At 40.1% G+C, this 25,544-nt stretch overlaps 1 protein-coding gene and 1 long non-coding RNA gene across 4 annotated transcripts in view; one reads left to right on the top strand and one right to left on the bottom strand.

Moving 5' to 3' along the window:
• The window catches only part of RARB (retinoic acid receptor, beta), a 449,839-nt gene that overhangs the window by 208,217 nt on the left and 216,078 nt on the right, over positions 1–25,544 (top strand). The window lies entirely within an intron of this gene.
• Positions 13,979–15,810, bottom strand: LOC105535643. The gene is made up of 2 exons (XR_001005474.1): positions 15,528–15,810; positions 13,979–14,251 (listed from the first exon to the last, which is right to left on the bottom strand). It is a non-coding gene; the product is annotated as an uncharacterized LOC105535643 (long non-coding RNA).

A 25,544-nucleotide genomic window follows, 5' to 3' on the forward strand; every position in this document is an offset into this window, starting at 1 on the left:
AAAAAAAAAAGATGTTGACTTTCACATTGTTTGGAATAATGATAAATTGGAAATAGCCTAAATGTTCATCTTCTAGTAGAAGAACTGAGTGAAAAGGTACAGAGCAAAACAAAACACACACCCTATGTATATATTTACAGAGAGTGTGTCATGTATGTGTGTATGCATATATACGCACACATAGATATGTATGTATGACTTATATTTAAAAACATATAAAATAATAGGATTTATTTTATATAAGATTTACAAGAAAAGCAGGATGGGGATGTGGTTAAAGGAGCACTTTACCTTTATAATTTTCTTTTTAAATAAGAAAGTATTCATGAAATATACTATAATTAAAGTTAGTAAAAATTGATCATCAAAATACACTAGCATAAAAATTAGTGTTAGAGTAAATGTATGTACTCCAAGCTCTACAAATTCCATAAGGAAGTAATTGATACCATAAGGGTAGCAAGGTGCTTACACGAGAGCCTTAAGGAAGAGTTGAGGAACCAGGGAAATCTAAGTTGGGTCTTAAAAAAGTAGGGGGAGTTTTCTGGTTTAACTAGAGAGGGAAGAGGTTGGAGGAACAGGGTAGGTGAAAATACCTGCTTAAATTTGAGAGAGGATTGGGTTTTTGGAGAGCGTAACTAGTCCCTTCTGACTCGAGCATGGCTTGGGTGGTGGAGGCAGGCCTGGAGAATGGTGTGGCATGTGGGAAGCAGTTGCAGAACCTGGGGATGGGTAGGAGAGCAGGCAGAGGGCAAAGCCAGGAGAGCTTTGAGTGACGGCTGAAGAACCAGGCATGTCATTTCTTATGGCTGCTATAAAGAATTACCCCAGGTGTGGTGGCTTCAAACAACAGAAATTTATTTTCTAACAGGTCTGGGAGCCAAAAATCCCAAATCCAGCAGAGTGGCACACACCCCAGAGTCTCTAGGAGAGAAGCTTTCCTTTCCTCTTGGAGCTTTTGGTGACTGCTGGGGCTCCTTAGACCCTGGTTGGATAACTCCACTCTCTATCTTCACGTGGCCCTCTTATCTTCATTCACGTATCTCTTCTGTGAGTCTTTCGTAAAAACACTTGTCATTGGATTTAGGGCCCACTTGGATTATCCAGGATGATTTCTTCTACAGATCTTTAACTTAATTACATCTGCAAGGACCCTTGAATGTGTCCCCCGACATTCATGTGTTGGAAACTTAACCCCTAATGCAACAGTGCTGAGAAGTGGGACTTTGAAGAGGTAATTTTCTCATGAGAGCTGTGCCCTCATGAATGGATTAATACCATTATTTTGGCATAATAATACTATTACTTAGGCCCTTTTTCCAAATAAGGTCACATTCACAGGTTCTGAAGGTTGGGATGTGGACAACCCTCGGGGGAGGGGAGCACCGTTCAACCTACTACAGTGCTGGTGGGGCAAGTCAGAAGCAATAAATAATATAATCAGATTTGATGTCTTGGGATATGGTGCTGGCAGTTCAAGCCTGAGGGTTCCTTAAGGACTGGAGATGTTTCTTGGTCATTATTAAGAGCAAAATATCTTTCATGGTTTCTGATTTGCTGGTTATTGAATTAATGAAGAAATAAATGAATCTGCAAGCCAATAGAAAAAAGATTGCCTATATTTAGAGATGAGGAGGGTACTTTTCCAGTGGAAGTGACCCAATAAGTGTTTTAAGTAAACGTTGGCCCGGGGGCAAAAATTATTCTCGATGTAGGTGTTCCTTATTAGGCCACTTAAAAACACACAAAGCCAATCAACCTTTACTGTACAAACATGAAGTTCATTCATGCAACAAATATTTATAAAGCATTTACTGTGGCTTTGTGGATAAAGTTTGAAAATGTTCCCAGCTCGCATGAGCTAACAATATATGAATAATAGGTAAACCAGAAAATAGAGTCATAAATGCAAAAATAAATTATGATGTGGTGTGAAAGAAAGTGTATGAGGAGTATTGAGGTTGAGTGGTCAGGGAAGACCTCACTGAGGAGATGCATTTGACACTGAACACTGGGAATATCTGGGTGATGGGCATTTCAGGCTCACAGCTGCCACCAATGTCTTAAGGACTAAACTTGGCCTGTTGGAGGGAAAGTGAGAATGAAAAAGAGAGGTATAGAGGAGACACAAGAAGCATGTGGGGCCACATCCTTTGAAACCTTGTAGGCCAGGATAAAAAGTTTGGATTTTAAAAGCAAACACAAACCATTGGAGGATTTTAAACAGGAGCATGACATGGTCAGATTTCCACTTAAATGGTGGCCTTTCCCAACAGACACATGAAAAAATGCTCATCATCACTCACCATCAGAGAAATGCAAATCAAAATCACAATGAGATACCATCTCACACCAGTTAGAATGGCAATCATTAAAAAATAAGGAAACAGGTGCTGGAGAGGATGTGGAAAAATAGGAACACTTTTACACTGTTGGTGGGACTGTAAACTAGTTCAACCATTGTGGAAAACAGTGTGGCGATTCCTCAAGGATCTAGAACTAGAAATACCATTTGACCCAGTCATCCCATTACTGGGGATATACCCAAAGGATTGTAAGTCATGCTGCTATAAAGACACATGCACATGTATGTTTATTGCAGCACTATTCACAATAGCAAAGACTTGGAATCAACCCAAATGTCCATCAGTGACAGACTGGATTAAGAAAATGTGGCACATATACACCATGGAATACTATGCAGCCATAAAAAAGGATGAGTTCATGTCCTTTGTAGGGACATGGATGAAGCTGGAAACCATCATTCTCAGCAAACTATCGCAAGAACAGAAAACCAAACACCGCATGTTCTCACTCATAGGTGGGAATTGAACAATGAGATCACTTGGACACAGGAAGGGGAACATCACACACTGGGTCCTATTGTACAGAGGGGGTGGGGAGGGATAGCATTAGGAGATATACCTAATGTAAATGATGAGTTGATGGGTGCAGCACACCAACATGGCACATGTATACATATGTAACAAACCTGCACGTTGTGCACATGTACCCTAGAACTTAAAGTATAAAAAAAATAAAAAATTTAAAAAATAAATAAATAAATGGTGGTCTTTCAGCCTTGGCACTATTGACATTTCAATCCGGATAATTCTTTGTTATGAGGCCTGTCTTATGTGTTGTACGATATTTAGCAGCATCCCTGGATTCTACCCACTAGATGCCACATCCATGTCAACCAAAAATATTTCCAGATATTGGCATATGGCCCCTGTGGGACAAAATCACTCCCACATGAAAACCACTGATTTTAATAAATCACTCTCCAACTACTTCAAGGAGAAATTTTTGTAGGAGACATAGCAGTGAAAGCCAAAAGACCAGTTAGAGAGCTGTAGTATGTTCCAGGCAAGAGAAGATGGTAGTTTTTAACTGAAAACTGAGAAAGAGAAATGGGCTGGGTGCGGTGGCTCACAACTGTAATCCCAGCACTTTGGGGGGCTGAAGCAGGAGGATAGCTTGAGCCCAGGAGTTTGAGACCAGCCTAGGCAAACATGATGAGACCCTGTCTTTACAAAAACAAATAAATTAGCCAAGCGTGGTGGCACATGCCTGTAGTTCTAGATACTTGGGAGGCCAAGGTGGGAGAATCACTTCAACCTGAGAGGTTGAGGTTGCAGTGAGCTGTGATCATGCCACTGCACTCCAGCCTGAACGACAGAGGAAGACCCTATCTCAAAAAAGGAATAAAAGAAAAATGTAAACTTAAAAAAAATTTTTTTAAGAGTGAAATGGATAGATTTGGAATATGCGTTGTAGGTAAAGTCACAGGATTTACTGATGAATTGGGAACGTGGGTGAAGGGGAAGATAAGAGTCAAAGAAGGTTTGTGATATGAGCAATTTGGTGACCAGGAGTATCTTTTACTGACAAGGAGAATGACAGAGGAGCAAGGCTGGGTGGGGACGCAGAGCGGACAGGAAAGGCAGATGCTCTGATTTGGAAGCGTTTGTCTGAAATATGTATTAGACATCCAAGGGAGAAAACAGTCAAGCAGGCTGTTAGATACAGAAGTCTAGAGTTCAGGAGGAAGCATGGGGCTAGAGATAAAATTGTTGAAGTCTTTGGCGTGTGGATGGTATTGAAAGCCATGGTCAAGATGGGTCAAGATGAGATTTCTGAGAGAGAAAGAAAGACAGTACTAACAGAGAAGAGAAGAAGGAATCCCAGGAGACTTAGCTTGGCATCTACCATACTCCGTGTTCTACTGGATGAGAAACTAACTCAGGAAATGAAGAAAGAGAGTGCAGCGAGTGAGGAGGGTCCAGAAAAGCAGTGAGGAACATGAGAATGCATGTGCAGACCCTTACACTTCTGAGACATTGCTTTTATTGAGCTAGAAAAACAAGGAATAAGAAGTTCCCAGAAGTCAGAATAAATAATCTTATTAGCGTTGAGAGATTCTAAATGTTTCTTCTCCTCTAACCATTTTTAACTATAAAAGCCAGTCCGTGGGTCAGTCACCCAATATTCTACAGCACTTAAAGAATTAATTGCTTCATAGTCTTAAGATCTGCCCTGTTGGGTATTCTTCTCCTCTGGTAATTAAAAGAGGGCTGTAAACTCCCATCTACTACCACGGCAGGGAATGGACCACAGAACCTCTCACACTCCCTTCTAACTTTAAAAGCCCACGTTCTTATGTGATACCCATCAGTGACTTGAACTATAGAGAGGCCATTTGTCTTTGTCTTGGCTGATTTCCAGATCCAGGTAATGGGGTACTAACTGGCAGGAAAGGAAAGAACCAAAAATCAGGGTTGCTCACACATGAGAAGCCAGAGCAATGTCTGGCTAGATAGAGTACATGGTTGGGGAACCATCATACATTAAATCACAAAAAGCAAGATAAAATGAGGGCAGCTCATGATTACATAAAATCCCTAGGTATATTTCAATATTTCAACCCACTGTCAGACAAAGTCGTGTTCAAATTGGAATCCTACTTAACCTCCAGAGGCCCAAGAGTCATGAGCAGGGTGAATGGTGAGGGTAGGAGGGCTGAGTTGGATGTAGCTGGATGTGGAAGCCAGGGACTGGCATCAGTCAGCACCTAGAGAGCACAGTAACACACGCAGATACATTCACACACTATGCTCACACCACGCACCAGGAAACAGCAAGAAATGGAAAACAGGGTCTGAGGACTGGGAACAGGTAGACAAGTCTCAGGACCAGTTATCACAAACTAGACTTTACATGGGCTATGTTCCCAGCAGGAAACAGGTAGTTTAATTGAGGAAAATCTAAAGATGGAGGAAGGGTTAAGAGAGACCAACAAGACATGATGAAGTGCCCTGATACTAGCAACAGCAAGGCTTTATTATCATGCCCAGCTTGAAGGGTGAAGGGAACAGTTACCAGATCATGGAGAGTATAAGGATGAGCTGCCCTATAGAAGCTAGTGGCCTTTGGTAACAGAACACAGCTCCCTGCTGCTCCTAATTGGGTGGGAGCTGGCGAGGTAAGCATCTCAATCTCAGTCTGCTTTTTCCTGTCAATCAATCTCCAGCCAGAATCCAGAATAGATGTTAGCCTCCTGGGACAAGAAGAAGAATGGAGAGTAGATCATAGATCTAGAAGGGCAAGTGGAAGCCATCCTCCCTTGGCTCCCCCTGACATGAGTGGATTCACCCTAAACTTGTGTGCTTTTCAGAATGTACAAGGTTTCTTTCTTCAGGGCTAATGATTTTACCACAAATTTAGCTACACTGAGCAGTTTTAACCTTGATTTTGCCTACAAATGAACTGCAGGAGCACATCTAGAAAACACCACAGGGAAGACTCTAAGATTTTTTTTTCCCCCTTTTTTTCTTGGGTTCCTTTTCTGAAATCCATTACCTTTTATTTAGTGCAAGATGCACTGATCATCTTCCAGGCTGAGAATAGCCTTTACTGAAAACTTAAAGCAGAGAGAAATAAACAAGGTTGTCAACAAACAATGAAAAATCATTACTCCATGGTGCTAGCCACCAAAACTGTGTTACTGGAGATCTGCCAGGGAAAAAATAAAGCCTGGAAAATTATCATCCATTAGCATATTCCACCTCTGAAAAATCATTAGCCTCAAACAAGGCAATAAATGTAGAACTCTATGCATAGTAGGTGAGCCAGTACCTTCTCACTGATAACAAAGTATTTCTACCACCTTGTCATTGGGGCTGAATTACCTCATAATGATGATCTGTTTTATATCTTGAGAACAGTGGGTGTTGTAGGAAACACCACAGCCATCAATCCCTAACTCTGAAGGTTTCCTGTGTTGGTGCTACTGTTGTGTTAATATCAGGGGCTACCACCTTACTAAGGAACTTTGTGATAATATGGTGATTGTGGAGTCAGGCAAGGTGATTTGGGTCCCCTGGCTCCCATCACTATTTGTTGGGATTGAAGAAGTACCCTTTTACCATTTTAATGGATGGATAATGGGACTATATGGGGCTAATATATATAGGTTGAATAGTGAATACCTTTGTTTGAAGCAAATTTGGATTCTTGAGGGGTCTACATTTCCATATCTATCAGTTGAAAAATGGTCACCACAAATTAGTCGAGAGAATCTCTACAGTCTCTTCCCCCTCTAAATTCTCTGATTGTGTATAAACAAGTAGATGTATGCTGGGATGCATGTACCATGATCAAAATTGAGACGCTATTTGTGGATAGCCACAATCAGCCATAGCATTTTTTGTTTTGAAAGGGAATGATTAGAAGCTTGGACCCCGAAGCCAGACTTCCAGGATTCAGGTTTCCACCTACCATTTACTAGCTATGTGGCCTTGAGGGTTACTGAACCTCCCCATGGTTCAATTTCCTCATCTAAGAAATGGGGATAATGTTACATCTAACTCTTCAGGATTAATGAGGAGTAAAAGAGCTAATACACATAGAGCTCTTAAAACCATGCCTGGCCCATAGGAAGTACTCTGTAAATGTTAGCTCTTACAGTATTATTTTATTGCAGGTCTGATGATGTATTGCACTGGTTATTAATAAAACCTCAAAGTCGGGCTATCACTAACTGGTGTAAAGTCAGTCACATAAAATGGCATTTTGCTCACTCCACTTTGGGTATCTTGCCATTCCCACCATGCTCTTACCTCCCTGGAAGCCCTTATTAACTCCCCAGAAAAGTGCCTAGTGCATAACACATACGAGGGGCTCCATTATTGTCTGTGAGATGCATGTAATCCGCTAGGACACAAGTCCAATTTGTTTCAAAATACTATCTTTGGTTAATGTAGTATACACCCAAAGAAGAAATTTTTGTCTCCCTGAGTAATTACCAGTCTCTATGGCCCCAGATACAACCTTGTCTTGATGTCACCTCATAATCCACTCCTTGCTCTGTGAAACCACCTGGGAGAGTCAACAATACACGTGCCGTTCCTGAGTAGTAGTTTTTTAAATTTGGAAACCGGTTTTTGCTGACAGATGTGTAAAAGTGCACCTACCTACACAACTCCCTATCACCTTGACAGCTGTGAGTAGCCAGTAAACCACGCTGTTTCTTTTCTGTTGGCATTAATGGACGGTTGAACTTTTCTCCCCAGGTCTACCTGTTTCTAATAGTATCAGGCTGTCCCAAGAATTGTTTGGCTCATTGTATCCATGTGGATTCCCACACCCCTGGTGGAAGCAGTTCCAACATAAATAGAAAAGACGTGCAAATCTGAATTTCCATTTCCTTCGCAAGGAAATGAGAACTACCAGGGTGTCCTCTGTTAGGCACTGGTCCCATTTCTAGCCCCCTACATCTCCTGGAGCCTACCCAGTGTGCCATGTGTAAAAGGTGGTCTTAATGGGACCTCGGTGGCTCGTTTCATAATAAATGACAAATGCTTTGTTTTTCTTCTTTCAATCTATTAGGTTCTTTTTTTTTTTTTTTTAAGTGTTTCTTGAGAAATACTGAGTAAGTGATTAATAACCCATCTTGGTTTTGCTTTTTCTACCACTGGCTTGTGGAGAAATAATGTGACCTACAGATGTTTGGACAAATAGTACATTGTGTTAATGACAGATTCCTCTCAGACATGCCCCATGCGGTTGAGCTTATCAGCAGTCAAAAGACAGGTATTCCTAGACTTTGTCTAATTGTTTTTTCTTTGCTTTTCTTGTTAGGCTAAATACCAACCCATATTGAAAAGGGGACTTAAGGAAACAGTGTTCAGAACTGTGCATTGCTTTTGTCCTTTACAAGGCAGACAGAGGAAGAAACGTGCAGATAGACACATGTGCAGGCCTAATAAACAGTCCTAATGCCATGGCAGCATTCTTGCATGCTGGGCATGGCACTGTGTAGGTCAGATATTTCTTTGCGACTGTTGCTTTTTTATTTTTACTTAAAGTACAGTAATAGAAAATAGCTTTTCTTAAGCAGATAAAAATTGCCAGAGTTAATTAAGTCATCTTTTATACTAAGTAGTTTAATTTAAAATAGGTGATTAATAATAACTGAAAAATCTCCGAGCTGGTTTATATAAACATTTAGTTCAGATTGTAGAATACAGAAAAAGTAGGGAGATACAATTTCCAAAATGGGTCATGTTCCATTGTTCCCTAGATTAGAAAATTCAAGCAAAGTTTGAGTTACCCATGAGAGAATTTGGGTTAAAATTTAGAACCCAAATGTTAGAGCAGGCAGGGACCTTTGAGTCGCTTAACCCAACGCACTCATCTTCCAAATGGGGAAAAAGAGGCCCTCGCATGGCTCCTTAGTAACTAAGCAATAGCCAAAGCCCACTTTTTAAATCTGAGTCTTATATTATTCCCATATTACTGCCCACGACCTTTTTCTAGTCATAATTTTTTAAATTCAAAAATATTTGTTAGGCACTTAGTAGACAACATAGGCACTGAAGTGTAGCAATTTAGATGAAAAATGGAATGTAAGAGTTCATCATATTAGCCATCAAAGTTATGTTTTTCATCTGTAGAAGAGAGACAGCTGCAAAGCATTTGATCTTAACAATGACAATTAAAATGAACCTTATTTGAAGTTGCAAAATCACCACATTGCATTAGCACAAGACTCCGGCATGCATGCACGAGGGCATTTTGCAGATGGCTTACAAAGACTTAGTTTATGTAGGCACTTTAGGAAACAGATGGAAGCCACAGTATTCCATGGTAAATGAGGATTTATGGCTCTACAGTCACCAGCAGAGTGGCTCCCTTTTACCTGATGGGACAGCTGAAGTGGCGTGATGCCTCTGGTTTGTAAATCCCTGGTCTAGGAGTCCCTAAAGGAAATTTTGTCCCCGGTGGGACCATTGGCTTCATCCTGTACCCCTGCAATGTATCATTAATGGATATTTGCTGTCAACAACAACAACAAAAATCTATTCTATTTAAACTTTATAAAGGGTAAATCAGCAGCATCCAGAAGACTAGAAGATTGAGAGAAACCTATATTCGTCTATATGTTCCCTGCTATCATCATAAAACCCAACACAGTTTTAATTTTTTCTCAAACTTTTATGTTCAGTATCTACAGTACCTATCCCCTACCCCAATTTATCTGTCTCCAAATGTTTTAAGGGCTTGAGATTAGAGAATTAAAGAAAAACACATATAAAGCTGAGCTTCAGGAAGACTCAGCTAATAGGTAACTTCAAGGTCTTTGGTCTGTAAAATACTGATAAGAATGTGTGTCTTGGTTTCTTATAAGGTAGTATTTCAGCATCTCATAAAGAAGCTATCAGGGAAGATAGCAGCTTGAGAGGAAAAAAAACCCACACATAATATCAGACAAAAGGGATCAATGAGATGAATGCCAGAGCGATTACAGTGAATGCAGAATATCCTCTGTGTGATGGCATCTTCCCTAATTATTTAAGATTGCTTGTAAAATTGATTTTATGTAAACACAACAACATTCGGCAACAGCCAGCTTCTTGCAGGCAACATAAGTTGTTGGGGATTTATTGACCTGTCATTCACATGTGTTACTTTACTACCACTTAATGGTCTGTTTAGATAGCCTTGGTGTGTACAAACTCCCCACCCTCAGCTCCAAGCATCACACGTTGACAGGTAGCTGCCACAGAGATAAAATAAGGAACCCCATGCCAGAGCATACTAGGGCATGGAAACATTTGTTATTTTCTCATCAAATGCAGGATTTTTCTCAGGAGCTAGAGTAGGAGGTGAGGAGTCCACATCTTTCTACTTTTTACTATTTGTTGAACCTGGAAACAACAACAACAAAATACTAGACTCAGACTTAGTTGCAGGTCCTAATTCCCACTCTTACTGGTGACCTAGTGCCATGGGTATGTCAGATTATGTCTCTAAGCTTCAGGCTGGTCATCTGTAAACAAGAAAAGCAATTCAATCCCTGTCCCATTCTTGAATTTCCTAGGACATTAAGGACAAAATGGTTATAACGTGCTATGCAAATGTGTGATCAAACACCACACACATATACACACACATACTTAATGCAGTCAGAGTTGTCAGCAAGCATGCTTGGAAAATACAAAGATCTATTTGCCTTGGAGAGGTTAGGGGGTAAAGAACTAGGGCACAGTCACTACTCTCAAGGAGGTTACAGTCAAATAGAGAAGATGTCACATTTTGTAGACCTGAGACATTGTTTATTTTACATTATAACATTTTTCAAATTGAGGTATATCTCATAGCTAATGGTATATCTTAGAATGAAGACTTTTTCTTTCTTAGTGATGCATCAGTTAATGGTGACTCTTTTTCATACCCAATTGTGTCTTAGATTCCATGAAATTTAATAATACAGCCCCTCAGATAACTTTCCTTGGGGATCAAGGGAACTGTGGGAAGAGGGAGGTGTATCCCCAGAGGACAGATTCTGAAAGACTGCAGAAAGAATGACTGTGTAAGCTGCATGGCTGGAAAATTCATGTTGGACTGGATAAGAAGTCGTCTGGGGGAAAGATAATACATTTTGCAAGCATACCATTTTAAAATCCAAGAATGTCCTATTATATCAAAATAGAAATGTAAAGAGAAGAATCTGACAACTAATGGGAAAGGGAAAGAATAAACAGTGAAGGCTGGCCTCCTGTGCCCCATTTAATGGAACAACGAACTCCTAGGGAGGTCCTGGAGTGATGGGATCCTCACATGCAGGACGCCAGCCCTCAGACTAGAGCTGACATCGTCCATCCTCTTTCCCACTCTGTACCCGTTGGGTGAACCCAGCTCTTAATCTAAAACAGAACGTTCAGAGTCTCAGGCTCTGTGACTGGCCTCCAGAGTGACCTCAACTCGATCCCAGGGCAGAGCAAACAGCCTTAAGACTCAGGTTTAGTTTTTTAGCAGGCCTTTGCTTTCAGGAATGCAGTTATGTGACCATTTCCCTGACCCAGCCCTTGTCATAATGAATCCTTCCTTCCTATTGAATTATTTCCCCCTCTTTCCTCTAAAAGATTTATCCTGCATGCCAACCCTTAGTGAAACTTTTCTTGCTCAAGAAAAAATAAACAAGCAACCAGGATTTGAGTGGCCAGAGTTGGGACAAAATCAAATGGCGTTTCCTGTATTTTAAAAGATTGCGAAATATTCTAAAGATGAAGAAGAATGTTGATATAGCTTAAATGCCCAATTATAGCAACTGGAGTTCAAAATCCAATTAGTGGCATCTTTCGTCTCCCTCCCCCTGCTAATTTCCTCCTCTCCTCATGTCCTCTATTTACTCATCGTGACTGGCTTTATGCTTAGGTTTTATATTTCTATTTTCTCAGTATGACATCTAGTTGGACTTTAACTATTTTGTCATGCATGTTTAGTTTTCGTATTTTTCTCTCCCATCCTTATCTCCTGCATTGTATCTACTTCGACCTTTCCATCTGGTTATTTTTACCCTTCTTCCTATTGCTTTATTATTTTCTCTTTCCTGTTTATTGTTTCTCTTCCTTCACTCAGGCTTCCGTTTTTCTATTTGTCAAGTCTTTCTGCATTCCTTGTAAAATAATAATTATTGAATCAAGGATACTCCCAAAATGACAGGGTATAGGCAAATGAGAAACTGTGCTCTGTTATAGTTACTAGGTATTAAAAATAAACTTGACCAAGGCTAACGTCAAACAGCCTTGAGGTTGTTAACATCCCATTTAAGGGAGGCTCCCAAGGAGGACTCTCTGAAAGGAATGTTGTCATTTGCCCGGGGATGAGGATAATGTTGGAAAATAAAGGGGGTTGCAGGGAGAGGCAATGTAGTGCAGTGCCTGTAGCCTCTGGTGCCAGACTTCCTGTGTTCCTGCACCAACCCTAATGCATACTTTAGCTGTGTAACCTTAGGAAAGTTACTTCTCCGGATCACATTTGTCAAAGAAAGATAATATAATACAACTTTTATACAATTTTTGTGAGAATTAAATCTGTTAGTATATTTAAGCACTTAGAACAGTGCCTAGAACACAGTAAGAGCTATGCACATATTAGCCATTATCATTTGCTTTGGTCACTCAAGTTGGCATCACATTTAAGGAAACATGTTTTGAGAAATGCATTTCCCCTTGCATGTGTGCATATGAAATGAAGCTTGAGAAGGTCCTGAAGTCGCGATTCTCAAAGTTGAGTCCTTGGACAGGCAGCATGAACATTACCTAGGAATCTGGTAGAAATGCAGATTCTCAGGCCCTATCCCTGCCCTACCCCTGGTCAATTGAATGAGAAACCTGGAGGGTGGGCCAGGCAATTTGAGTTTTAACAAACCCTTCAAGTGCTTCTGATGATGCTGACGTTTAAGAACTACCACTGTAGGGTGGATATCCCCTCTCTACTCTCAGGCTGCCTTCAGAATATAGAACGTAGCTGTCTTCATCTCAGTCCCCCACTACTACCACCAGCAACAGCCTGAGCCATTGTGTGGTCCATGTTGTCATCTTCAAAGTAACTTGAGTAGGGTGCAAGATAGCAATATTCTAACTGAGGAACATTAGAATCATCTCTTTCTTTGGCCCCAGTAGTGAATTGCGGGTTTCTTTGGGCTCAAAGAGTAGGAGTCCAAAAGCATATAGTAGGTGAGGACAGATTAAAACAAAGAGATGTTCTTTATTCTCATGGAATAGGCAGGTAAGACTAGATGGTTCAAACGTAGATTTAAACATGAGTGCTTTTTACCTCTCAGAATAATCAAGACAACTGGCAATAAATGTTCAATGACCTGTGTTTAGAATTTTCAAATTGTCTCCTTTGGGGCATGTTTAGAAGCTTTCAAAGTTGATACTCTTTAGAGCAAATCAATGTGTGCTCCTTTGAAGGCTCTGGGGTGGTGGGAGAACTTCCCCATGCAGGGACATGGACTGGGTAGCCTCATCCGTGGGTGTGATATTTGTGGCATTGCCTGTGTCCTGAAGAGCACCAGGTAATTCACAGAACCTGTGAAAGTCTCTGTTAAAGATGGCAGAGGATTACATATACCTCTCTTATTAAATGTATCAGGAGGCCGGGCGCAGTGGCTCATGCCTGTAATCCCAGCACTTTGGGAGGCCGAGGTGGGCGGATCACCTGAGGTCAGGAGTTCAAGACCAGCCTGGCCAACATGGTGAAACCCCATCTCTACTAAAAATACAAGAAAATTAGCTGGCCGTGGTGGTGCACACCTGCAATCCCAGCTACTCAAGAGTCTGAGGCAGGAGAATCGCTTGAACCCTGGAGGTGGAGGTTACAGTGAGCTGAGGTCACGCCACTGCACTCCAGCCTGGGCAACAGACCAAGACTCCATCTCAAACACACAAAAAAAATGTATCAGGAAAACACAGCTGGCACCAGCTGCTGAAGACTTCCCAAAGCAGCAGTAGGTCACGGGTCACAACCTTCCCTCATAGGCAGACTTCCCAGAAATCCTCATGGAAGAACTAGAGTGAGAGTACCTAGATTAAGAGGCCCATTGTTCACAATACCACCTAAGAGCAATGGTTTCCCAAAGGTATGCTACTGAGGCATTTGCTGTGCAAGCACAAATTCCTGTGTCTGATTAGGATGTTATACCTTTATATTCAGCCAGATTGGTGTGGTTAGTCTCATTTTATTGATTCAGAGACTGAGGTTCAGAGAGATTGTAGGGATGAAAGGCACAAAACGAGTCACAGAGCCAAGGTGAGAGCCCATGTCCTCTGAATTGCGATCCTGGGCATTTTCCAGTTCACTGTCTGGCTCCTCTCTGCCAGCCCGCTGCACAAGACGGTCTCTAGTTCTTCATCGTGGAGAGAGCATGGCTCCTCAGCAGGCAAGCCCCTCTCTGAACCTAAGAAATGAAAAGATGATTTGCTTGTTAGATTTCACAGTCCCTGTATTGATAGCCTCTGCTATCCTCCAGAATTTTCCCAGACTTCCAGTTGGTAGAACAAGGAGGCTGAGCAATGTTAGAGAATGGTGACCATCAGCATCTGCAGTGCTGTCCAGTACAACTTGTATGATGATGCAAATGTTCTGTATTTATGTTATCTAATATGGTAACCGCTAAAGAGCTACATTTTTTAAATTTAATTTTTTAAATTAAGTTTTTAATTGGCCAGGTGCGGTGGCTCATGCCTGTAATCCTAGCACTTTGGGAGGCCGAGGCAAGCAGATCACCTGAGGTCAGGAGTTCGAGACCAGCCTGGCCAACATGGTGAAACCCCATCTCTACTTAAAAAATACAAAAATTAGCCAGGCGTGGTAGCAGGCACCTATAATCCCAGTTACTCGGGAGTCTGAGGAAGGATAATCGCTTGAACCTGGGAGGCAGAGGTTGTAGTGAGCCAAGATTGCACCATTGCACTCCAGCCTGGGGGACAAGAGCGAGACTTCATCTCAAAAAAAAAAAAAAACCAGTTTTTAATTTTAAATTTGAATAGCAACCTGTCCATAGGCATTAGACTACACGGATCTGTAAGATCATTTTTTAGTTGGGCGTTTAGAATGAGTTTCATTTGGAGGAAGAAAAAAACAGAAACATAATTTAACTTCTGTCCCCTTAACTTCTTGAAACAAATCATCAAACAGAATCCACTTTTCTGTCAAACATCTAGCATGTCTGATTAGAATTATCTGGGGGTCCATGAGCCCCTGCACCCCAGCAGAGCCCTGCCCCATTACTGCATGGCAGTTGTTAACCAGTTGTCTGGCTTTTACCTGAAAAGTCAGTACAATGACTCCTTCCTTCTCTTTCTCCCTCCATCCTTTCTTCCTCCCTCCCTCCCTCCCTCCCTCTCTCCTCAGAGCAAGCTTTATTTATTGTTATTATTTCCTATTAACCAATAGGGTGGAATATGAGCAGTATATAGAATAACAATGAGAGTTGTCCTCTATATTGGGCAAAAGGCTTGTGTTTAGAATTATCAACTGGACTCTCAACTCCTGTCTTTATAATGAAAAGGTATGGATGGTGATGGCCCTGCATCATTGTTTGGGGACGGGGGACAGGGACCTGTTCTTCAGCCCTTTTTTTTCTTTGTAGCCTCAGAACTCTAGCTTTGAAATCACACTCACATGCAGGACTGGCTCCTCTTTCTCTAGAATGAGGCTGACATCCTCCTCACCTGAGAACATTCTTTTCTCTGCTACAAGCTCACCGTGGCAGGAGGTGGGCTGATGTGTGATATATTTGGCACCAGTGAGTTGCGGTTTATTTCAGTTGTCTACGTACATGCTCCCAGAAAAGAATATTTTCAGACAGTCCAGCCTTCTTTATACTTTCAAGGATAGAAAACCAGCTAGCCAAATTCTATTCTTTCAGACAGCTTAAAAGAAGATAAGAAATAAACTGTTTACCCAATTAAGTGCATTTCTTTCCTTCATTAGCCAGCTAATAATAAAAATTTGTGTAGGTGCACTGGTTCTAAATTATTCCATTTTAGATATCACCTATAATCTGTTTTGCCATAAATGCATCATAAACTCTTACCTACGAGGTCATACATTGAGTTGTACCCCCATGGCCCTAATAGATACTTATAGGCAGAATAAAGCGTACACTCCTCCCTCCGCACTTGTCCTCTATTTACCATCGTAGCCCTGTAGTTTGCAATGCGCTCCATGTAGTAGTCACATAGCCATTCTAAGATGTGCCCTCTCTCTTCTTATACCAAATTCAGACTATTCCCTTTGTCTCAAGCACCTTTTCCTGACTTGTCTATTTGCCAAGATCCATAGAAAGGACCACACAGCCCCCTTTGTGTCCCTGGTGTGTCTTTATCAGACTGTGTTGCCTGTTCATGTTTGGTCTCTGGATCCTTCAAGGGTTCAAGGGACAGAAACTCAAATCAGCTTAAGCTAAAGAGGTAGTTTATTGGACACTGGGCGTGATTACTCATTTATTAAATTCAAATTTATGAGGCACCTATCCTACGTGTCAGCCACTGAGCAAGACACAGACAATGAAAAGGTGACATTTCTCCTTCAGCCTGGGGCCCCAAATGAGCATCCCTGGAGTAAGCCTCAGTTTCCCCTACCTTGAGGATCCTGGTTCAGCCAGACCTTCAGATTAAAGCGAAGCCATCAAGACTGTATCAGTTGACCTCCTGCAATTGCATTTAAAAATATATATATATTGCTGTTTGCCACTGAGGTTTTCTGGTTGTTAGTTTTGCAGCAATAGGTGATCTACGTAACAGCCAGCCCTGCCCTCCTTCTGTTCTCCTGCATTCCCTTTCTGTTACCCAAGGGTTTGAAAAGTGTTCCGAGCGGAATTCTAGATCTTCTTATATATTTCCTAAACCAGGACCACAGTTCTTAGTCTAGGCAAACACATGACCTAAGAAGGAGCAATCAGAACTCTCACAGATACGCCGTGATCAGTGTTGAAAGCCCTAATGCAGAATCCAGAGATCTGGGAGGGGCCCCAGTTTCTGCTTTCCTCAAGCTTGTTTGTTTGGCATTTCCGGCGGTCTGGGAGCTAACCCAGGGCCCAGCACATTTCCTCTTTAGCTTCAGCTGATTCGAGCTGAGTTTCTGTCCCTTGTAACCTTGAAGGATCCGGAGACAGAATACAAACAAGCAATAAAGTCTGATAAAGATACACCGGGGACACAAACGGAGCTGTGGAACCACAGAAAGAGGGCATCTAACCCACTTGACAAGTCAGAGAAGGCTTTTTGGGGAAAGCAGCGGTGAAAGCTGAAACCTAAAGGTTGGCCAGAAAAGTGGAAAGGGAAGGGTGGGGAAAGGGAAGAACGTCTCAAAGGCATAGAGGCTGGGGTGGAGAGGGGTGGGTCACACTGAGAAACCAAGTTGGAAAAGTTAACAGGAGCTAGCATGGGAGGGCCTTGTAGGTCTATGTCAAGAAGTGGGATTGTTCCTGATGGTAGGTGGAGTTATTGAACGATTTTATAAGAAGGGAAAAAGTAACTTTTTAGAAAGGTTTGTTTTTGTTTTTCTGGCTGCAGGGCAAAGATTGAAGTCATGAAACTACTCGAGGTTGTTAAAAGCATTCAGGCATGAGATGAAGGTATCCCGGATTCAGGTGGAGGCCTTGGGCCTTCATACAGGGCTTCTTCAGAGTTGGTGCAATATTTGTTGAATTAAAATCAGAGAATTAAAGTCATTTTCTGAGGTTCTCTTTGAGAGGAGCTGTACCTTCTACTTAAGATTATGAGGAACCATAAGGGGGCGATTGTTTGGCCACTAGTTCCTTATATTTCCTCCCAGGAGACTCTTCTGAACATGTACAACCTGGGGTGTCACCACCCTCGGGCCACCAACTCTTCTTATTGTTCAAGATGTGCTAGGTGTTACGTTCACCTAGAATAAAATGATTCTCATTTACTTACCTAGCAACTGTCAAAGCCTGAAATTTCATTCTGTGGGCGTAGGCAATTTTCCCCCTGTAAATGTGGCTTCATCTCAAGTTTGTTATCTGCCAGCAACAGTGAACAGAGGTGCTACAGTTGCTCTTCCTTTCTCCTATGAGCAACAATTTAAGACCAATTCTGCCAGAATACAAATGTACAAATGCATCTGTTAGCAATTGTCACTCTTGAGTCATGTGCTCAAGAGGTTTAGTGGGTTTGCCTGAAGACCTTCAGATGAAGAAATGGCTTAAAGATGCACAACAGAAACCCAGCAGGAGAAAACAGTGGCTTAATTCCTTTTGGAGCCATCAGGGAAGAAAAATTCTGTTTCCTGGATGGACAGGAGGACACTGGCTTTGGGTGACTGAGGATCTAGGTTTTTATTAAAGAAAATAAATTTTAAAATAAGACATAATGGGAAGCATTCAGAGGAACAAAGGTGAATTTTACCCAGACCGCCCTCTTTCCTACAGCACCTTATGGGTAGGAAACACATTGGCTGGGATGTCTTCAGAGAACTGAAGTGGGGAGGAGTTGAAGCAAGAAGGAGAAAAAACTGGCTTCTGTGTTGTGTAGGCAATCATTCCTTGTTTTTTGTAATATTCCTCTCTTATTTATAGTAACTTCCACACCTTTCTATAGTGTCGGCAGAATAAGATATGTCCGAGGCTCCCTCCCCACAAGTCCTCTGGACACAGGAGGGCCTTGACTTTGAAATCCACCCTCAGCAGGCCCCTGTGAGTGTGAAGTGGTTCACCATCAGGTCCTCTCCCCATCTCTTGGGGTCTTTTGACCACACACACAATGAGGTCTCACTTCAGCAATGTCTTTGACCCCAAATGACATTCCCACCCTCCTGACAAAGCAGCTTTTGTGTCTTATGTCAAAATAATCACTTACCAAAAATGATGGCAAGGCTCAGAAATATTCCAGCTTTATCCTTAGGGAATAGAGAAAAGAGAAAAAAAAAAAAAGCATTAAATGTTTAACCTGGATTGATGAGGTTTGCTGAAACTATTGGATAAAATGAAAACTTTCTTAGAGGCATAAATCACTAAGGAGACTTCCCCCGTCTCATTGATTTTTGGATTCGGTTAATGATTCAAGCACTAAGAACATAAGGCTAGGTGGAAGTTAAAGAAATGGAAATGCCACATTAACCTCTAAATTTTACCTATATGTTGATTTTTGACAGTGAAATACTGTAATTAACTCAGACTATTTTCCACAGCTTTAATTTTTGCTGATGTTCAAAAGTATTGCAGAAAAGCTGATTCCTAATTATTACATACAGCATTGCATAAATTTCTTCCTAATTAAAAAGCCTCTAAATTCTAAATAATCAATTTACAAAGACATATGGTTTTGAAAAATTAGGCATTTAATATCTAAAGATTTATTAGTAATTTGTACCATAGCTAATTAATTATGGTTATAATACTATTGTAGTCGTAGTAGAGATTGATGTGATGATGTGATTGTAAATTTATTTTGATATGTCTTCTTTAATATCAGAGCATTACAATATACTTAGTTTTCCCTTTCATTCTTAATTATGCTTGAAAGCATTAGTTTAATGAAAGATAAGAGGGCTTGATAAGTGTACCATCAGAATTTATTTGAAAAACTGTTTTCAATATGAAACAAACAAATTGTTTTTTTGCCCTGGCAAAATGAAATTTGTACTAAGTAATAAATTGGAAGACAGAAATGCTTAAAATTAAGTAGTATTTGATACAGAATTTTTTGTCAACCATTGTGACAATTCACAGAGAGCTTAGCATAAGAAAGTAGTTTAACTGTACAAAGGAAGCCTGCTGACAAAAATGAATCAAACACAACAAACAATGATGGCGTTGTAAATGTTCACAAGCGTGTGGGGTAGGTGGGAAGGCTTTTTTTCAATCTTGTTTGTCAGTGAATTTCTAGGTATTGAAAAAAATCTAGAAACTGTTTTGATTACTAGGTTTTTCTTCAAAGTTGTAAGAGGAGATTTACGATTTAGTGGTAGAAAAGGCCACTGATCTGTTTCATTGAATAGAAACACATCCTTTTGAATAAAATAGAGGACAGAAACATAATGCCAGTTGCAAGAAACAAGGAAAAGGAAGATGATGAAAATAGCTTCATGATAAATATGGAGCTCAGAGAGCAGCGTGCCACATTTAGATTGGCTAAAGGTTATATTTCCACATGCAGAGCCTCTGGAAGAGGTTTCTGGGGAGGTGGCAGAAACAATCTGTCCATTGTTTTGATGGAATTCCAAGTACCAGAGTTGATTGGGTGAGACCTGTCAGGTTACCCACAGCCTTGCCTTCCTTGTTTTAGATAGTAATCATTTTGGATTATTCTGCTGCTGCTTTAGTGATAGCACTAGTGTACACTGCTGTGGTTATTGTTGTGGCTTTTACCCAACAATGTCCATTTTGTCATGTGCTTCTTCCCTCGTTTTTCCACAGCACCATCATTTGAGGGACATCTGTCACTGATTAGCTGTGTGACTTTGAGGAAGTAACTAAATGTCTCTCAAAAGTCTCAATTTCCTCATCAGTAAAAGGGTACCAGCAATAGGACCAACTCAGTGTTGTTGCTGTGACAATAAAATACAGCAACATAGGCTAGTCAGTTCTGCTTGGCACATAGGAAGTTATCATAGTACTTAGAGTAGAGGACCAGTGCAGAGAACTGGGTTTTGGGAGAATGAGAGACCTTGGTTTTCCATTCATTCATTTTACAAGTATTTGCTGAGCATGCCCTCTGTGTTCAGTACAGGGCTTATTTGCTATGGACCTAAAAATCAATAGAATGTATGAATATCTGCCCTTTCAAAATTCACACTAATAGAAAGTACACCTGTATGCATAGAAATAATTAAAATAACTAGTTATCTTCGAAGCGCATTGGAGCACAAGGGAAAAGAGCATTAGCCTGAAAATGTATAAAAGAGAAGACAATAATATTTGAGTCTTGAACAAAGGTAAACCAAATAGGGAAGAGTACTGATGTAGCTAGCAAAAGGTTCCCAGACGGGTGGTAAGGAGACATAAGTTTGGATCGGACGTGGCTCAAAGGGTAAAACAAGGCTGGCGGAAAGATAAATTTGAAGGCTTAGACAGAGGCTGCGGTTATTTATCTTACCGAGTGCTGTCATCTGAATGTTTGTGTCACTCCAAAATACATATATTGAAACGTGATCACCAATATGATGATATTAAGAGGTAGAACTTTTAGGAGGTATTTAGATTGTGAGGATAGGGCTCTCATGAATGGAATTAGCACCCTTATAAAAGAGGCCTGAAAGCCAGGTGTCGTGGTGCATGCTTGTAGCCCCCAGCTACTCAGGAAGCTGAGGAGGGAGGATTGCTTGACCCTGGGAGTTTGAGAGTTTGACAAGGAAGCTTGTGTGCCTCTTCTACCATGTGAGGACACATAGAAGACACTATCTATGAAGAAAAGCCCTCACCAGACACTGTATCTGCCAACACCTTGATCTTGGACTTCCCAGTCTCCAGAATTATGAGCAATAAATTTCTGTTGCTCGTGAATTACCCAGTCTAAGGTATTTTGTTATAGCTGCCCAAACGGACTAAGACTGGGTGAAAGACAACCTGTGGGATATAAAAACACCAAGGGTAGCTGTGTGAATATTAGAAGACCCATTCATTTTTTTCTCTTCAAAATATAATAATACAGGCTTTTAAATATGTAGTGGAAATCTGCTCAAATAGAATAATGAAATGCATATCCTATCATATTTATCAAGTTTGGGCTTCACAGTAGTAAAAGCTGTCATCAAAGGAAAAAGTTAAAAATTACTCTCTTGGCATATTTCATCAAATGCCCAATAAACTTTCAACATGCGTCCTTCCATCAACAAATATTTACTCAGCTCTTAGTAGATTCTCAGAACCCTGCTAAGCCCTGTATGTCCAAAGCAGTTTGACTTTTCCTAGTACTTTTCAGCAAAACAATAATAACTTTGATAATATTTTTTAAATTTCAATAGGTTTTGGGGGAACAGGCGGTGTTTGGTTACATGGATAAGTTCTTGGTGATTTCCGAGATTTTGGTGCACCCATCACCCAAGCAGTGTACACTGTTTGCAATGTGCAATCTTTTATTCCTCATACCCCCCGCCACCTTTCCCTCAGGTCCCCAAAGTTTATTGTGTCATTCTTATGCCTTTGTGTCCTCATAGCTTAGCTCCTACTTATAAATGAGAATATACAATGTTTGATTTTCCATTCCAGAATTACTTCACTTAAGAGTAATGGTCTCAAATTCCATTCAGGTTTCTGCAAATGCCATTATTTCATTCCTTTTTATGACTGAGTAGTATTCCACGGTATATATACCATATTTTCTTTATCCACTCATTGTCTTATGGGCATGTGGGCTGGTTCCATATTTTTGCAGTTGTGAATTGTGCTGCTGTAAACGTGCATGTGCAAGTGGCTTTTTCATATAATGACTTCTTTTCCTCTGGGTAGATGCCCATCAGTGGGATTGCTGAATCAAATAGTAGATCTACTTTTAGTTCTTTAAGGAACCTCCACACTGTCTTTCACAGTGGTTGTACTAGTTTACATTCCCACTAGCACTGCAAAAGTGTTCCCTTTTTGCCACATCCATACCAACACCTACTATTTTTATGTTTTAATTATGATGATTCTTGCAGAAGTAAGATGGTATCACTTTGTGGTTTTGATTTGTATTTCCCTGAAAATCAGTGATGTTGAGCATTTTTTTCATGTTTTTTGGCCGTTTGTATATACAATCTTCTTTTGATAATTGTCTATTCATGTCCTTAGTCCGCTTTTCGATGGGATTGTCTGTTTTTTCTCACTGATTTGTTTGAGTTCTTTGTAGATTCTGGACATTAGTCCTTTGTTGGATGGATGGATTGTGAAGATTTTCTCTTACTCTATGAATGGTCTGTTAATTCTTTTGGTTATTTCTTTTGCTGTGCAGAAGCTTTTTAATTTAAATCCCATCTATTTATCTTTGTTTTTGTTGCATTTGGTTTTGAGTTCTTGGTCATGAAGTCTTCGCCTAAGCCAATGTCTAGAATGGTTTTTCTGACGTTATTGTCTAGAATTTTTATTGTTTCAGGTCTTAGATTTAAGTCCTTAATCCATCTTGAGTTGATATTTGTATAAAGTGAGAGATCAGGATCCAGTTTCATTCTTCTACACGTGGCTTGCCAATTTTCTCAATACCATTTGGTGAATAGGGTGTCCTTTCTCCACTTTGTTTTTGTTTGCATTGTCAAAGATCAATTGGCTATAAGTATTTATGTTTATTTCCACATTCTCCATTTTGTTCCGTTGGTCTATGTCCCTATTTTTATACCAGTACCATGCTGTTTTGGTGGCCATAGCCTTATAGTGTTGTTTGAAGTCAGGTAATGTGATGCTTCCAGATTTGTTGTTTTTGCTTAGTCTTGCTTTGGCTATGTCGGCTCTTTTTTGGTTCCATGTGAATTTTAGGATTGTGTATTGTAGTTCTATGAAGAATGATGATAGTATTTTGATGGGATTTGCACTGAATTTTTAGATTGCTTTTGGCAGTATGGTCATTTTTACAATATTGATTCTACCCATCCATGAGCATGGGATGTGTTTCCATTTGTTTGTGTTGTCTGTGATTTCTTTCAGCAGTGTTTTGTAGTTTTCCTTGTATAGGTCTTTCACATCCTTAGTTAGGTATATTCCTATGTATATTTTTTTGACAGCTGCTGTAAAAGGGGTTGAGTTCTTTATTTAATTCTCATCTTGGTCACTGTAGATGCATAGCAGTGCTACTGATTTGTGTACATTGATTTTGTATCCCAAAACTTTACAGAATTCATTTATCAGATTTAGGAGTTTTTTGAATGAGTCTTTAGGATTTTCTAGTTGTACAGTCATATATCAGCAAACAGCAACCGTTTGACTCCCTCTTTATCGATGTAGATGCCCTTTATTTCTTTCTCTTGTCTGATTGCTCTGGCTAGGACTTCCAGTACTATGTTGAATAGAAGTGGTGAATGTGAGCATCCTTGTCTTTTTCCAGTTCTCAGGTGGAATGACTCCAAATTTTCCCCATACAGTATAATGTTGGCTGTGGGTTTGTCATAAATGACTTTTATTACCTTAAGTTATGTCCCTTCTATGCTGATTTTACTGAGGGTTTTCATCATAAAGCGATGCTGGGTTTTGTCAAATTTTGTCAAACGCTTTTTTCTGTGTCTATTGAGATGATCATGTGATTTTTGTTTTTAATTCTGTTTATGTGGTGTATCACATTTATTGACTTTCATATGTTAAGCTATCCCTACATCCTTGGTATGAAACCCACTTGGTCATGGTGGATTATCTTTTTGATAGGGTTTCGGATTCAGTTAGCTAGTATTTTTTTGAAGATTTTTGTGTCTATGTTCATCAGGAATATTGGTCTGTAGTTTTTTGTTATATCCTTTCCTGGTTTGGGTATTCGGGTGATACTGGCTTCATAGAATGACCTAGGGAGGATTTCTTCTTTCTCTATTTTTTGAAATAGTTTCAATAAGATTGGTACCCATTCTGTGAATTTCTGATAGAATTCAGCTGTGGATCCATCTGTTCCTGAACTTTTTTTTGTTGGTAATTTTTTTTTTATTACCATTTCAATCTCACTGATTGTTATTGGTCTGTTAAGATATTCCATTTCTTTCTGGCTTAATCAAGCAGGGTTGTATATTTCCAGGAATTTATTCATCTCCTCTAGGTTTTCTAGTTTGTTCACATAAAGGTGTTCATAGTAGCCTTGAATGATCTTTTGTATTTCTGTGGTATACATTGTAATATCTTCTGTTTCATTTCTAATTGAGCTTATTTGGATCTTCTCTCTTCTTTTCTTGGTTAATGTCCCTAATGGTCTATGAATTTTGTTTATTTTTTCAAAGAACCAGCTTTTTGTTTTTTCTATCTTTTGTATTTTTTTGTTGTTTCAATTTCATTTAGTTCTGCTCTGATCTTTATTATTTCTTTTCTTCTGCTGAGTTTGGTTTTGGTTTGTTCTTGATTCTCTAGTTCCTTGAGGTGTGACCTTAGTTTGTCTCTTTGTGTTCTTTTTGATGTAGGCATTTAATGCTGTGAACTTTTCTCTTAAGAATACTTTTGCTGTATCACAGAGGTTTTGGTTGTGTCACTATTATTCAGTTCAAAGAAATTTCAAATTTCCATCTTGATTTAGTTGTTGACCCAACGACCATTCAGAGGCAGATTATTTAATTTCCACTTATTTGCATGGTTTTGAGGATTCCTTTAAGAGTTGATTTCCAATTTTATTCTGTGGTCTGAGAGCATACATGTTATAATTTCAGTTTCCTTACATTTGCTGAGACTTGTTTTGTGACCTATTATATGGCCTACCTTGGAGAATGTTCGATGTGCTGGTGAGTAGAATGTATATTCTGCAGTTGTTGGTTAGGATATACAGTAAATATCTGTTAAGTTCATTTGTTCTAAGGTATAGTTTAAGTCCATTGTTTCTTTGCTGACTTTCTGTGTTGATGACCTGTCTACTGCTGTCAGTGGAGTATTGAAGTCCCCCAACTCTTTTTTATTTTTATTTTATTTATTTATTTATTTATTTATTTTTTCAGACAGAGTCTTGCTCTGTCACCCGGGCTGGAGTGCAGTGGCCGGATCTCAGCTCACTGCAAGCTCTGCCTCCCGGGTTCACGCCATTCTCCTGCCTCAGCCTCCCGTGTAGCTGGGACTACAGGAGCCCGCACCACGCCCG

Source organism: Mandrillus leucophaeus, unplaced genomic scaffold (assembly GCF_000951045.1).
Source record: "Mandrillus leucophaeus isolate KB7577 unplaced genomic scaffold, Mleu.le_1.0 Scaffold149, whole genome shotgun sequence".
NCBI classification, from domain to species: domain Eukaryota; kingdom Metazoa; phylum Chordata; class Mammalia; order Primates; family Cercopithecidae; genus Mandrillus; species Mandrillus leucophaeus.